The sequence below is a fragment of the Gorilla gorilla genome, chromosome 19 (genome assembly GCF_029281585.2).
Source record: "Gorilla gorilla gorilla isolate KB3781 chromosome 19, NHGRI_mGorGor1-v2.1_pri, whole genome shotgun sequence".
Classification (NCBI taxonomy): Eukaryota; Metazoa; Chordata; class Mammalia; order Primates; family Hominidae; genus Gorilla; species Gorilla gorilla.
Window position 1 is genome coordinate 7601334 of NC_073243.2, and position 16752 is coordinate 7618085.

Here is a 16752-nt window from a genome sequence, read left to right on the forward strand (position 1 = left end):
GTAAACATGGAAATGTCTACACCGCTATCTGTGTAAACATGGAAATATCTACACCGCCATCTGTGTAAACATGAAAATATCTACACCGCCATCTCTAAAAACATGGAAATATCTACACCGCCATCTGTATGAACATGTAAATATCTACACCGCCATCCCTATGAACATGGAAATATCTACACCGCTATCTGTATGAACATGGAAATATCTACACCGCTATCTGTATGAACATGGAAATATCTACACCGCTATCTGTAAAACATGGAAATATCTACACCGCTATCTGTATGAACATGGAAATATCTATACCGCTATCTGTATGAACATGGAAATATCTACACCGCTATCTGTATGAACATGCAAATATCTACACAGCTATCTGTATATCAATGGAAATATCTACACCGCTATCTCTATAAACATGGAAATATCTACATTGCTATCTGTATAAACATGGAAATATCTACACCGCCATCTCTATGAACACGGAAATATCTACACCGCCATTTGTATGAACACGGAAATACCTACACCGCCATCTGTATGAACATAGAAATATCTACACCGCCATTTGTATGAACATGGAAATATCTACACTGCCATCCTTATGAACATGGAAATATCTTCACCGCCATCTGTATGAACATGGGTATATCTACACCGGCATCTGTATGAACATGGAAATATCTACACCGCAATCTGTGTGAACATGGAAATATCTACAACACTATCTGTATGAACATGGAAATATCTACAACGTTATCTGTATGAACATGGAAATATCTACACCGCTATGTGTATGAACATGGAAATATCTACACCGCTATCTGTATGAACCTGGAAATATCTACACCGCTATGTGTATGAACATGCAAATATCTACACAACTATCTGTATATCAATGGAAATATCCCCACTGATATCTCTATCAACATGGAAATAACTACACAGCTATCTGTAAAAACATGGGAATATCTACACCGCCACCTGTATGAACATGGAAATATCTACACTGCCATCTGTACGAACATGGAAATATCTACACCGCCATCTGTATGAACGTGTGAATGTCTACACCGCCATCTCTATGAACATGGAAATATCTACACCGCCATCTGTATGAACATGGAAATATCTTCACCGCCATCTCTATGAACATGGAAATATATACACTGCCATCGGTATGAACATGGAAATATATAAACCGCCCTCTATATAAACATGGAAATATCTACACCACCATCTCTATAAACATGTAAATATCTACACCAGCATCTGTATGGACATGGAAATATCTACACCGCTAACTGTATGAACATGGAAATATCTACACCGCTATCTGTATGAACATGGAAATATCTACACCGTTATCTGTATGAACATGGAAATATCTACACCGCAATCTGTATGAACATGGAAATATCTACACCTCTATCTGTATGAACATGGAAATATCTACACCGCTATCTGTATGAACATGCAAATATCTACACAGCTATATGTATATCAATGGAAATATCTACATTGCTATCTCTATAAACATTGAAATAACTGCACTGCTATCTGTATAAACATGGAAATATCTACACCGCCACCTGTACGAACATGGAAATATCTACACTGCCATCCGTACGAACATGGAAATATCTACACCGCCATCTGTATGAACATGTAAATATCTACACAGCTATCTGTATATCAATGGAAATATCTACACTGCTATCTCTATAAACATGGAAATAACTACACTGCTATCTGTATGAACATGGAAATATCTACACCGCAACCTGTATGAACATGGAAATATCTACACTGCCATCCGTACGAACATGGAAATATCTACACCGCCATCTGTATGAACATGTAAATATCTACACCGCCATCTGTATGAACATGGAAATATCTACACCGCTAACTGTATGAACATGGAAATATCTACACCGCTATCTGTATGAACATGGAAATATCTACACCGCTATCTGTAAAACATGGAAATATCTACACCGCTATCTGTATGAACATGGAAATATCTACACCGCTATCTGTATGAACATGGAAATATCTACACCGTTATCTGTATGAACATGCAAATATCTACACAGCTATCTGCATATCAATGGAAACATCTGCACCACTATCTCTATAAACATGGAAATATCTACATTGCTATCTGTATAAACATGGAAATAGCTACACCGCCATCTCTATGAACATGGAAATATCTACACCGCCATCTGTATGAACATAGAAATATCCACACCGCCATTTGTATGAACATGGAAATATCTACACCGCCATCTGTATGAACATGGAAATATCTACACCATTAACAGTATGAACATGGAAATATCTACACCGCTATCTGTATGAACATGCAAATATCTACACAGCTATCTGTATATCAATGTAAATATCTACACTGCTATCTCTATTAACATGGAAATAACTACACTGCTATCTGTATAAACATGGAAATATCTACATCGCCATCTCTATGAACATGGAAATATCTACACCGCCATTTGTATGAACATGGAAATATCTACATCGCCATCTCTATGAACATGGAAATATCTACACCGCCATCTGTACGAACATGGACATATCTACACCGCCATCTGTATTAAGATGGAAATATCTACACCGCTATCTGTATAAACATGGAAATATCTGCCCAACTATCTGTATAAACATGGAAATATCCTCACTGCTATCAGTATAAAAATGGAAATATCTCCACCGCCATCTGGGTAAACATGAAAATATCTACACCGCCATCTCTAAAAACATGGAAATATCTACACCGCCATCTGTATGAACATGGAAATATCTACACCGCCATCTCTATAAACGTGGAAATATCTACAACTCTATCTGTATGAACTTGGAATTATCTACACTGCTATCTGTATAAAATTGAAATTATCTACACCACTATCTCTATAAACATGGAAATATCTTCACCGCTATCTGTATAAACATGGAAATATCTACAACGCCGTCTCTATAAACTTGGAAATAACTACACCACTATCTCTATAAACATGGAAATTTCTAGACCACCATCTCTATAAACATGGAAATATCTACACCACCATCTGTATAAACATGGAAATATCTATACCGCTATCTGCATAAACATGGAAATATCTACACCATCATCTCTTTGAACATGGAAATATCTACACCGCCATCTGTACGAACATGGAAATATCTACAATGCCATCTGTATGAACACGTAAATATCTACACCGCCATCTGTATGAACATGGAAATATCGTCACCGCTAACTGTATGAACATGGAAATATCTACACCGCTATCTGTATGAACATGGAAAAATCTACACCGTTATCTGTATGAACATGGAAATATCTACACCGCAATCTGTATGAACATGGAAATATCTACACCTCTATCTGTATGAACATGGAAATATCTACACCGCTATCTGTATGAACATGCTAATATCTACACAGCTATATGTATATCAATGGAAATATCTACACTGCTATCTCTATAAACATGGAAATAACTACACCGCCACCTGTATGAACATGGAAATATCTACACTGTCATACGTACGAACATGGAAATATCTACACCGCCATCTGTATGAACATGTAAATATCTACACTGCCATCTGTATGAACATGGAAATATCTACACCGCTAACTGTATGAACATGGAAATATCTAAACTGCTATCTGTATGAACATGGAAATATCTACACCGCTATCTGTAAAACATGGAAATATCTACACCGCTATCTGTATGAACATGGAAATATCTACACCGCTATCTGTATGAACATGGAAATATCTACACCGCTATCTGTACGAACATGCAAATACCTACACAGCTATCTGTATATCAATGGAAATATCTACAGCGCTATCTCTATAAACATGGAAATATCTACATTGCTATCTGTATAAACATGGAAATATCAACACCGCCATCTCTATGAACATGGAAATAACTACACCTCCATTTGTATGAACACGGAAATATCTACACCGCCATCCGTATGAACATAGAAATATCTACACCGCCATTTGTATGAACATGGAAATATCTACACCGCCATCTGTATGAACATGGAAATATCTTCACCGCCATCTGTATGAACATGGATATATCTACACCGGCATCTGGATGAACATGGAAATATCTACACCGCTATCTACATGAACATGGAAATATCTACACCGCTAACTGTATGAACATGGAAATATCTACACCGCTATCTGTGTGAACATGGAAATATCTACACCGCTATCTGTATGAACATGGAAATATCTACACCGTTATCTGTATGAACATGGAAATATCTACACCGCTATGTGTATGAACATGGAAATATCTACACCGCTATCAGTATTAACATGGAAATATCTACACCGCTATCTGCAGGAACATGCAAATATCTACACAGCTATCTGTATATCAATGGAAATATCTACACTGCTATCTCTATAAACATGGAAATAACTACACTGCTATCTGTATAAACATGGAAATATCTACACCGCCATCTCTATGAACATGGAAATATCTACACCGCCAATTGTATGAACATGGAAATATCTACACCGCCATCTCTATGAACATGGAAATATCTACACCGCCATGTGTATGAACATGGAAATATCTACACAGCCATCTTTATGAACATGGAAATATCTTCACCACCATCTGTATGAACACGGATATATCTACACCGTCATCTGGATGAACGTGGAAATATCTACACCGCCATCTGCATGAACAAGGAAATATCTACACAGCTATCTGCATATACATGGAAATATCCACACAGATTTCTCTTTAAATATGGAAATAAGTACAGCGCTATCTGTATAAACTTCGAAATATCCACACCGCCATCTGTATGAACATGGAAATATCTACACCGCCATCTGTACGATCATAGACATATCTACACCGCCATCTGTATTAAGATGGAAATATCTACACCGCTATCTGTATAAACATGGAAATCTCTGCCTAACTATCTGTATAAACATGGAAATATCCGCACCGCTATCTGTATAAACATGGAAATATCTACACCGCTATCTGCATAAACATGGAAATATCCACACCGCTATCTGTGTAAACATGGAAATGTCTACACCGCTATCTGTGTAAACATGGAAATATCTACACCGCCATCTGTGTAAACATGAAAATATCTACACCGCCATCTCTAAAAACATGGAAATATCTACACCGCCATCTGTATGAACATGTAAATATCTACACCGCCATCCCTATGAACATGGAAATATCTACACCGCTATCTGTATGAACATGGAAATATCTACACCGCTATCTGTATGAAAATGGAAATATCTACACCGCTATCTGTATGAACATGCAAATATCTACACAGCTATCTGTATATCAATGGAAATATCTACACCGCTATCTCTATAAACATGGAAATATCTACATTGCTATCTGTATAAACATGGAAATATCTACACCGCCATCTCTATGAACATGGAAATATCTACACCGCCATTTGTATGAACACGGAAATACCTACACCGCCATCTGTATGAACATAGAAATATCTACACCGCCATTTGTATGAACATGGAAATATCTACACTGCCATCTGTATGAACATGGAAATATCTTCACCGCCATCTGTATGAACATGGATATATCTACACCGGCATCTGGATGAACATGGAAATATCTACACCGCTAACTGTATGAACATGGAAATATCTACACCGCAATCTGTGTGAACATGGAAATATCTACAACGCTATCTGTATGAACATGGAAATATCTACAACGTTATCTGTATGAACATGGAAATATCTACACCGCTATGTGTATGAACATGGAAATATCTACACCGCGATCTGTATGAACCTGGAAATATCTACACCGATATGTGTATGAACATGCAAATATCTACACAACTATCTGTATATCAATGGAAATATCCCCACTGATATCTCTATCAACATGGAAATAACTACACAGCTATCTGTAAAAACATGGGAATATCTACACCGCCACCTGTATGAACATGGAAATATCTACACTGCCATCTGTACGAACATGGAAATATCTACACCGCCATCTGTATGAACATGTGAATGTCTACACCGCCATCTCTATGAACATGGAAAAATCTACACCGCCATCTGTATGAACATGGAAATATCTTCACCGCCATCTCTATGAACATGGAAATATATACACCGCCATCGGTATGAACATGGAAATATCTAAACCGCCCTCTATATAAACATGGAAATATCTACACCACCATCTCTATAAACATGTAAATATCTACACCAGCATCTGTATGGACATGGAAATATCTACACCGCTAACTGTATGAACATGGAAATATCTAAACTGCTATCTGTATGAACATGGAAATATCTACACCGCTATCTGTAAAACATGGAAATATATACACCGCTATCTGTATGAACATGGAAATATCTACACCGCTATCTGTATGAACATGGAAATATCTACACCGCTATCTGTATGAACATGCAAATACCTACACAGCTATCTGTATATCAATGGAAATATCTACAGCGCTATCTCTATAAACATGGAAATATCTACATTGCTATCTGTATAAACATGGAAATATCAACACCGCCATCTCTATGAACATGGAAATAACTACACCGCCATTTGTATGAACACGGAAATATCTACACAGCCATCCGTATGAACATAGAAATATCTACACCGCCATTTGTATGAACATGGAAATATCTACACCGCCATCTGTATGAACATGGAAATATCTTCACCGCCATCTGTATGAACATGGATATATCTACACCGGCATCTGGATGAACATGGAAATATCTACACCGCTATCTACATGAACATGGAAATATCTACACCGCTAACTGTATGAACATGGAAATATCTACACCGCTATCTGTGTGAACATGGAAATATCTACACCGCTATCTGTATGAACATGGAAATATCTACACCGTTATCTGTATGAACATGGAAATATCTACACCGCTATGTGTATGAACATGGAAATATCTACACCGCTATCAGTATTAACATGGAAATATCTACACCGCTATCTGCAGGAACATGCAAATATCTACACAGCTATCTGTATATCAATGGAAATATCTACACTGCTATCTCTATAAACATGGAAATAACTACACTGCTATCTGTATAAACATGGAAATATCTACACCGCCATCTCTATGAACATGGAAATATCTACACCGCCAATTGTATGAACATGGAAATATCTACACCGCCATCTCTATGAACATGGAAATATCTACACCGCCATGTGTATGAACATGGAAATATCTACACAGCCATCTTTATGAACATGGAAATATCTTCACCGCCATCTGTATGAACACGGATATATCTACACCGTCATCTGGATGAACGTGGAAATATCTACACCGCCATCTGCATGAACAAGGAAATATCTACACAGCTATCTGCATATACATGGAAATATCCACACAGATTTCTCTTTAAATATGGAAATAAGTACAGCGCTATCTGTATAAACTTCGAAATATCTACACCGCCATCTGTATGAACATGGAAATATCTACACCGCCATCTGTACGATCATAGACATATCTACACCGCCATCTGTATTAAGATGGAAATATCTACACCGCTATCTGTATAAACATGGAAATCTCTGCCTAACTATCTGTATAAACATGGAAATATCCGCACCGCTATGTGTATAAACATGGAAATATCTACACCGCTATCTGCATAAACATGGAAATATCCACACCGCTATCTGTGTAAACATGGAAATGTCTACACCGCTATCTGTGTAAACATGGAAATATCTACACCGCCATCTGTGTAAACATGAAAATATCTACACCGCCATCTCTAAAAACATGGAAATATCTACACCGCCATCTGTATGAACATGTAAATATCTACACCGCCATCCCTATGAACATGGAAATATCTACACCGCTATCTGTATGAACATGGAAATATCTACACCGCTATCTGTATGAACATGGAAATATCTACACCGCTATCTGTATGAACATGCAAATATCTACACAGCTATCTGTATATCAATGGAAATATCTACACCGCTATCTCTATAAACATGGAAATATCTACATTGCTATCTGTATAAACATGGAAATATCTACACCGCCATCTCTATGAACATGGAAATATCTACACCGCCAATTGTATGAACATGGAAATATCTACACCGCCATCTCTATGAACATGGAAATATCTACACCGCCATGTGTATGAACATGGAAATATCTACACCGCCATCTTTATGAACATGGAAATATCTTCACCGCCATCTGTATGAACACGGATATATCTACACCGTCATCCTGATGAACGTGGAAATATCTACACCGCCATCTGTATGAACATGGAAATATCTACACCGCTAACTGTATGAACATGGAAATATCTACACCGCTATCAGTATTAACATGGAAATATCTACACCGCTATCTGTATGAACATGCAAATATCTACACAGCTATCTGTATATCAATGGAAATATCTACACTGCTATCTCTATAAACATGGAAATAACTAAACTGCTATCTGTATAAACATGGAAATATCTACACCGCCATCTGTATGAACATGTAAATATCTACACAGCTATCTGTATATCAATGGAAATATCTACACTGCTATCTCTATAAACATGGAAATAACTACACTGCTATCTGTATGAACATGGAAATATCTACACCGCTATCTGTATGAACATGGAAATATCTACACTGCTATCTGAAAAACATGGAAATATCCACACCGCTATCTGTATGAACATGGAAATATCTACACCGCTATCTGTATGAACATGGAAATATCTACACCGTTATCTGTATGAACATGCAAATATCTACACAGCTATCTGCATATCAATGGAAATATCTGCACTGCTATCTCTATAAACATGGAAATATCTACATTGCTATCTGTATAAACATGGAAATATCTACACCGCCATCTCTATCAACATGGAAATATCTACACCGCCATTTGTATGAACACGGAAATATCTACACCGCCATCTGTATGAACATAGAAATATCCACACCGCCATTTGTATGAACATGGAAATATCTACGCCGACATATGTATGAACATGGAAATATCTACACCATTAACAGTATGAACATGGAAATATCTACACCGCTATCTGTATGAACATGCAAATATCTACACAGCTATCTGTATATCAATGTAAATATCTACACTGCTATCTCTATAAACATGGAAATAACTACACTGCTATCTGTATAAACATGGAAATATCTACATCGTCATCTCTATGAACATGGAAATATCTACACCGCCATTTGTATGAACATGGAAATATCTACATCGCCATCTCTATGAACATTGAAATATCTACACCGCCTTCTGTACGAACATGGACATATCTACACCGCCATCTGTATTAAGATGGAAATATCTACACCGCTATCTGTATAAACATGGAAATATCTGCCCAACTATCTGTATAAACATGGAAATATCCGCACTGCCATCTGCATAAACATGGAAAATCTCCACCGCCATCTGGGTAAACATGAAAATATCTACACCGCCATCTCTAAAAACATGGAAATATCTACACCGCCATCTGTATGAACATGGAAATATCTACACCGCCATCTCTATAAACGTGGAAATATCTACAACGCTATCTGTATGAACTTGGAATTATCTACACTGCTATCTGTATAAAATTGAAATTATCTACACCACTATCTCTATAAACATGGAAATATCTTCACCGCTATCTGTATAAACATGGAAATATCTACAACGCCGTCTCTGTAAACTTGGAAATAACTACACCACTATCTCTATAAACATGGAAATATCTAGACCGCCATCTCTATAAACATGGAAATATCTACACCACCATCTGTATAAACATGGAAATATCTATACCGCTATCTGCATAAACATGGAAATATCTACACCGTCATCTCTTTGAACATGGAAATATCTACACCGCCATCTGTACGAACATGGAGATATCTACAACGCCATCTGTATGAACACGTAAATATCTACACTGCCATCTGTATGAACATGGAAATATCTTCACCGCTAACTGTATGAACATGGAAATATCTACACCGCTATCTGTATGAACATGGAAAAATCTACACCGTTATTTGTATGAACATGGAAATATCTACACCGCAATCTGTATGAACATGGAAATATCTACACCTCTATCTGTATGAACATGGAAATATCTACACCGCTATCTGTATGAACTTGCTAATATCTACACAGCTATATGTATATCAATGGAAATATCTACACTGCTATCTCTATAAACATGGAAATAACTACACTGCTATCTGTATAAACATGGAAATATCTACACCGCCACCTGTATAAACATGGAAATATCTACACTGCCATCCGTACGAACATGGAAATATCTACACCGCCATCTGTATGAACATGTAAATATCTACACTGCCATCTGTATGAACATGGAAATATCTACACCGCTAACTGTATGAACATGGAAATATCTACACTGCTATCTGTATGAACATGGAAATATCTACACCGCTATCTGTAAAACATGGAAATATCTACACCGCTATCTGTATGAACATGGAAATATCTACACCGCTGTCTGTATGAACATGGAAATATCTACACCGCTATCTGTATGAACATGCAAATATCTACACAGCTATCTGTATATCAATGGAAATATCTACAGCGCTATCTCTATAAACATGGAAATATCTACATTGCTATCTTTATAAACATGGAAATATCAACACCGCCATCTCTATGAACATGGAAATATCTACCCCGCCATTTGTATGAACACGGAAATATCTACACCGCCATCTGTATGAACATAGAAATATCTACACCGCCATTTGTATGAACATGGAAATATCTACCCCGCCATCTGTATGAACATGGAAATACCTTCACCGCCATCTGTATGAACATGGATATATCTACACCGGCATCTGGATGAACATGGAAATATCTACACCGCTATCTACATGAACATGGAAATATCTACACCGCTAACTGTATGAACATGGAAATATCTACACCGCTATCTGTGTGAACATGGAAATATCTACACCGCTATCTGTATGAACATGGAAATATCTACACCGTTATCTGTATGAACATGGAAATATCTACACCGCTATGTGTATGAACATGGAAATATCTAAACCGCTATCAGTATTAACATGGAAATATCTACACCGCTATCTGCAGGAACATGCAAATATCTACACAGCTATCTGTATATCAAAGGAAATATCTACACTGCTATCTCTATAAACATGGAAATAACTACACTGCTATCTGTATAAACATGGAAATATCTACACCGCCATCTCTATGAACATGGAAATATCTACACCGCCAATTGTATGAACATGGAAATATCTACACCGCCATCTCTATGAACATGGAAATATCTACACCGCCATGTGTATGAACATGGAAATATCTACACCGCCATCTTTATGAACATGGAAATATCTTCACCGCCATCTGTATGAACACGGATATATCTACACCGTCATCTGGATGAACGTGGAAATATCTACACCGCTATCTGCATGAACATGGAAATATCTACAGACCTATCTGCATTTACATGGAAATATCTACATAGATTTCTCTTTAAATATGGAAATAAGTACAGCGCTATATGTATAAACTTCGAAATATCTACACCGCCATCTGTATGAACATGGAAATATCTACACCGCCATCTGTACGAACATAGACATATCTACACGGCCATCTGTATTAAGATGGAAATATCTACCCCGCTATCTGTATAAACATGGAAATCTCTGCCTAACTATCTGTATAAACATGGAAATATCCGCACCGCTATCTGTATAAACATGGAAATATCTACACCGCTATCTGCATAAACATGAAAATATCCACACCGCTATCTGTGTAAACATGGAAATGTCTACACCGCTATCTGTGTAAACATGGAAATATCTACACCGCCATCTGTGTAAACATGAAAATATCTATACCGCCATCTCTAAAAACATGGAAATATCTACACCGCCATCTGTATAAACATGGAAATATCTACACCACCATCTCTATAAACGTGGAAATATCTACACCGCTATCTGTATGAACTTGGAAATATCTACACTGCTATCAGTATAAAATTGAAATTATCTACACAACTATCTCTATAAACATGGAAATATCTACACTGCTATCTGTATAAACATGGAAATATCTACACCGCTATCTGTATAAACATGGAAATACCTTCACCGCTATCTGTATAAACATGGAAATATCTACAATGCTGTCTCTATAAACTAGGAAATAACTACACCACTATCTCTATAAACATGGAAATATCTAGACTGCCATCTCTATAAACATGGAAATATCTACACCGCTATCTGTATGAACATGGAAATATCTACACCGCTATCTGTAAAACATGGAAATATCTACACCGCTATCTGTATGAACATGGAAATATCCACACCGGTATCTGTATGAACATGGAAATATCTACACCGTTATCTGTATGAACATGCAAATATCTACACAGCTATCTGTATATCAATGGAAATATCTAAACCGCTATCTCTATAAACATGGAAATATCTACATTGCTATCTGTATAAACATGGAAATATCTACACCGCCATCTCTATGAACATGGAAATATCTACACCGCCATTTGTATGAACACGGAAATATCTACACCGCCATCTGTATGAACATAGAAATATCTACACCGCCATCTGTATCAACATGGAAATATCTACACCGCCATCTGTATGAACATGGAAATATCTTCACCGCCATCTGTATGAACATGGATATATCTACACCGGCATCTGTATGAACATGGAAATATCTACACCGCTATCTGCATGAACATGGAAATGTCTACACCGCTAACTGTATGAACATGGAAATATCTACATCGCTATCTGTGTGAACATGGAAATATCTACACCGCTATCTGTATGAACATGGAAATATCTACACCGTTATCTGTATGAACATGGAAATATCTACACCGCTAGGTGTATGAACATGGAAATATCTACACCGCTATCTTTATGAACATGGAAATAACTACACCGCTATCTGTATGAACATGCAAATTTCTACACAGCTATCTGTATATCAATGGAAATATCTACACTGCTATCTCTATAAACATGGAAACAACTACACAGCTATCTGTAAAAACATGGGAATATCTACACCGCCACCTGTATGAACATGGAAATATCTACACTTCCATCCGTACCAACATGGAAATATCTACACCGCGATCTGTATGAACATGTAAATATCTACACCACCATCTGTATGAACATGGAAATATCTACACCGCCAGCTGTATGAACATGGAAATATCTACACCGCTAAACGTGTGAACATGGAAATAACTACACCGCTATCAGTATTAACATGGAAATATCTACACCGCTATCTGTATGAACATGCAAATATCTACAGAGCTATCTGTATATCAATGGAAATATCTACATTGCTATTTCAATAAACATGGAAATAACTACACTGCTATCTGTATAAACATGGAAATACCTACGCCGCCATCTCTATGAACATGGAAATATCTACACCGCTATTTGTATGAACATGGAAATATCTACATCGCCATCTCTATGAACATGGAAATATCTACACCGCCATGTGTATGAACATGGAAATATCTACACCGCCATCTGTATGAACATGTAAATATCTACACAGCTATCTGTATATCAATGGAAATATCTACACTGCTATCTCTATAAACATGGAAATAACTACACTGCTATCTGTATGAACATGGAAATATCTACACCGCCATCCGTATGAACATGGAAATATCTACACCGCCATCTGTATGAACATGTAAATATCTACACCGCCATCCCTATGAACATGGAAATATCTACACCGCTATCTGTATGAACATGGAAATATCTACACCGCTATCTGTATGAACATGGAAATATCTACACCGCTATCTATAAAACATGGAAATATCTACACCGCTATCTGTATGAACATGGAAATATCTATACCGCTATCTGTATGAACATGGAAATATCTACACCGCTATCTGTATGAACATGCAAATATCTACACAGCTATCTGTATATCAATGGAAATATCTACACCGCTATCTCTATAAACATGGAAATATCTACATTGCTATCTGTATAAACATGGAAATATCTACACCGCCATCTCTATGAACATGGAAATATCTACACCGCCATTTGTATGAACACGGAAATACCTACACCGCCAACTGTATGAACATAGAAATATCTACACCGCCATTTGTATGAACATGGAAATATCTACACTGCCATCTGTATGAACATGGAAATATCTTCACCGCCATCTGTATGAACATGGATATATCTACACCGGCATCTGGATGAACATGGAAATATCTACACCGCTAACTGTATGAACATGGAAATATCTACACCGCAATCTGTGTGAACATGGAAATATCTACAACGCTATCTGTATGAACATGGAAATATCTACAACGTTATCTGTATGAACATGGAAATATCTACACCGCTATGTGTATGAACATGGAAATATCTACACCGCTATCTGTATGAACCTGGAAATATCTACACCGCTATGTGTATGAACATGCAAATATCTACACAACTATCTGTATATCAATGGAAATATCCCCACTGATATCTCTATCAACATGGAAATAACTACACAGCTATCTGTAAAAACATGGGAATATCTACACCGCCACCTGTATGAACATGGAAATATCTACACTGCCATCTGTACGAACATGGAAATATCTACACCGCCATCTGTATGAACGTGTGAATGTCTACACCGCCATCTCTATGAACATGGAAATATCTACACCGCGATATGTATGAACATGGAAATATCTTCACCGCCATCTCTATGAACATGGAAATATATACACCGCCATCGGTATGAACATGGAAATATCTAAACCGCCCTCTATATAAACATGGAAATATCTACACCACCATCTCCATAAACATGTAAATATCTACACCAGCATCTGTATGGACATGGAAATATCTACACCGCTAACTGTATGAACATGGAAATATCTACACCGCTATCTGTATGAACATGGAAATATCTACACCGCAATCTGTATGAACATGGAAATATCTACACCTCTATCTGTATTAACATGGAAATATCTACACCGCTATCTGTATGAACATGCAAATATCTACACAGCTATATGTATATCAATGGAAATATCTACATTGCTATCTCTATAAACATTGAAATAACTGCACTGCTATCTGTATAAACATGGAAATATCTACACCGCCACCTGTACGAACATGGAAATATCTACACTGCCATCCGTACGAACATGGAAATATCTACACCGCCACCTGTATGAACATGTAAATATCTACACAGCTATCTGTATATCAATGGAAATATCTACACTGCTATCTCTATAAACATGGAAATAACTACACTGCTATCTGTATGAACATGGAAATATCTACACCGCCACCTGTATGAACATGGAAATATCTACACTGCCATCCGTACGAACATGGAAATATCTACACCGCCATCTGTATGAACATGTAAATATCTACACCGCCATCTGTATGAACATGGAAATATCTACACCGCTAACTGTATGAACATGGAAATATCTACACAGCTATCTGTATGAACATGGAAATATCTACACCGCTATCTGTAAAACATGGAAATATCTACACCGCTATCTGTATGAACATGGAAATATCTACACCGCTATCTGTATGAACATGGAAATATCTACACCGTTATCTGTATGAACATGCAAATATCTACACAGCTATCTGCATATCAATGGAAATATCTGCACCGCTATCTCTATAAACATGGAAATATCTACATTGCTATCTGTATAAACATGGAAATAGCTACACCGCCATCTCTATGAACATGGAAATATCTACACCGCCATCTGTATGAACATAGAAATATCCACACCGCCATTTGTATGAACATGGAAATATCTACACCGCCATCTGTATGAACATGGAAATATCTACACCATTAACAGTATGAACATGGAAATATCTACACCGCTATCTGTATGAACATGCAAATATCTACACAGCTATCTGTATATCAATGTAAATATCTACACTGCTATCTCTATTAACATGGAAATAACTACACTGCTATCTGTATAAACATGGAAATATCTACATCGCCATCTCTATGAACATGGAAATATCTACACCGCCATTTGTATGAACATGGAAATATCTACATCGCCATCTCTATGAACATGGAAATATCTACACCGCCATCTGTACGAACATGGACATATCTACACCGCCATCTGTATTAAGATGGAAATATCTACACCGCTATCTGTATAAACATGGAAATATCTGCCCAACTATCTGTATAAACATGGAAATATCCTCACTGCTATCTGTATAAACATGGAAATATCTCCACCGCCATCTGGGTAAACATGAAAATATCTACAACGCCATCTCTAAAAACATGGAAATATCTACACCGCCATCTGTATGAACATGGAAATATCTACACCGCCATCTCTATAAACGTGGAAATATCTACAACGCTATCTGTATGAACTTGGAATTATCTACACTGCTATCTGTATAAAATTGAAATTATCTACACCACT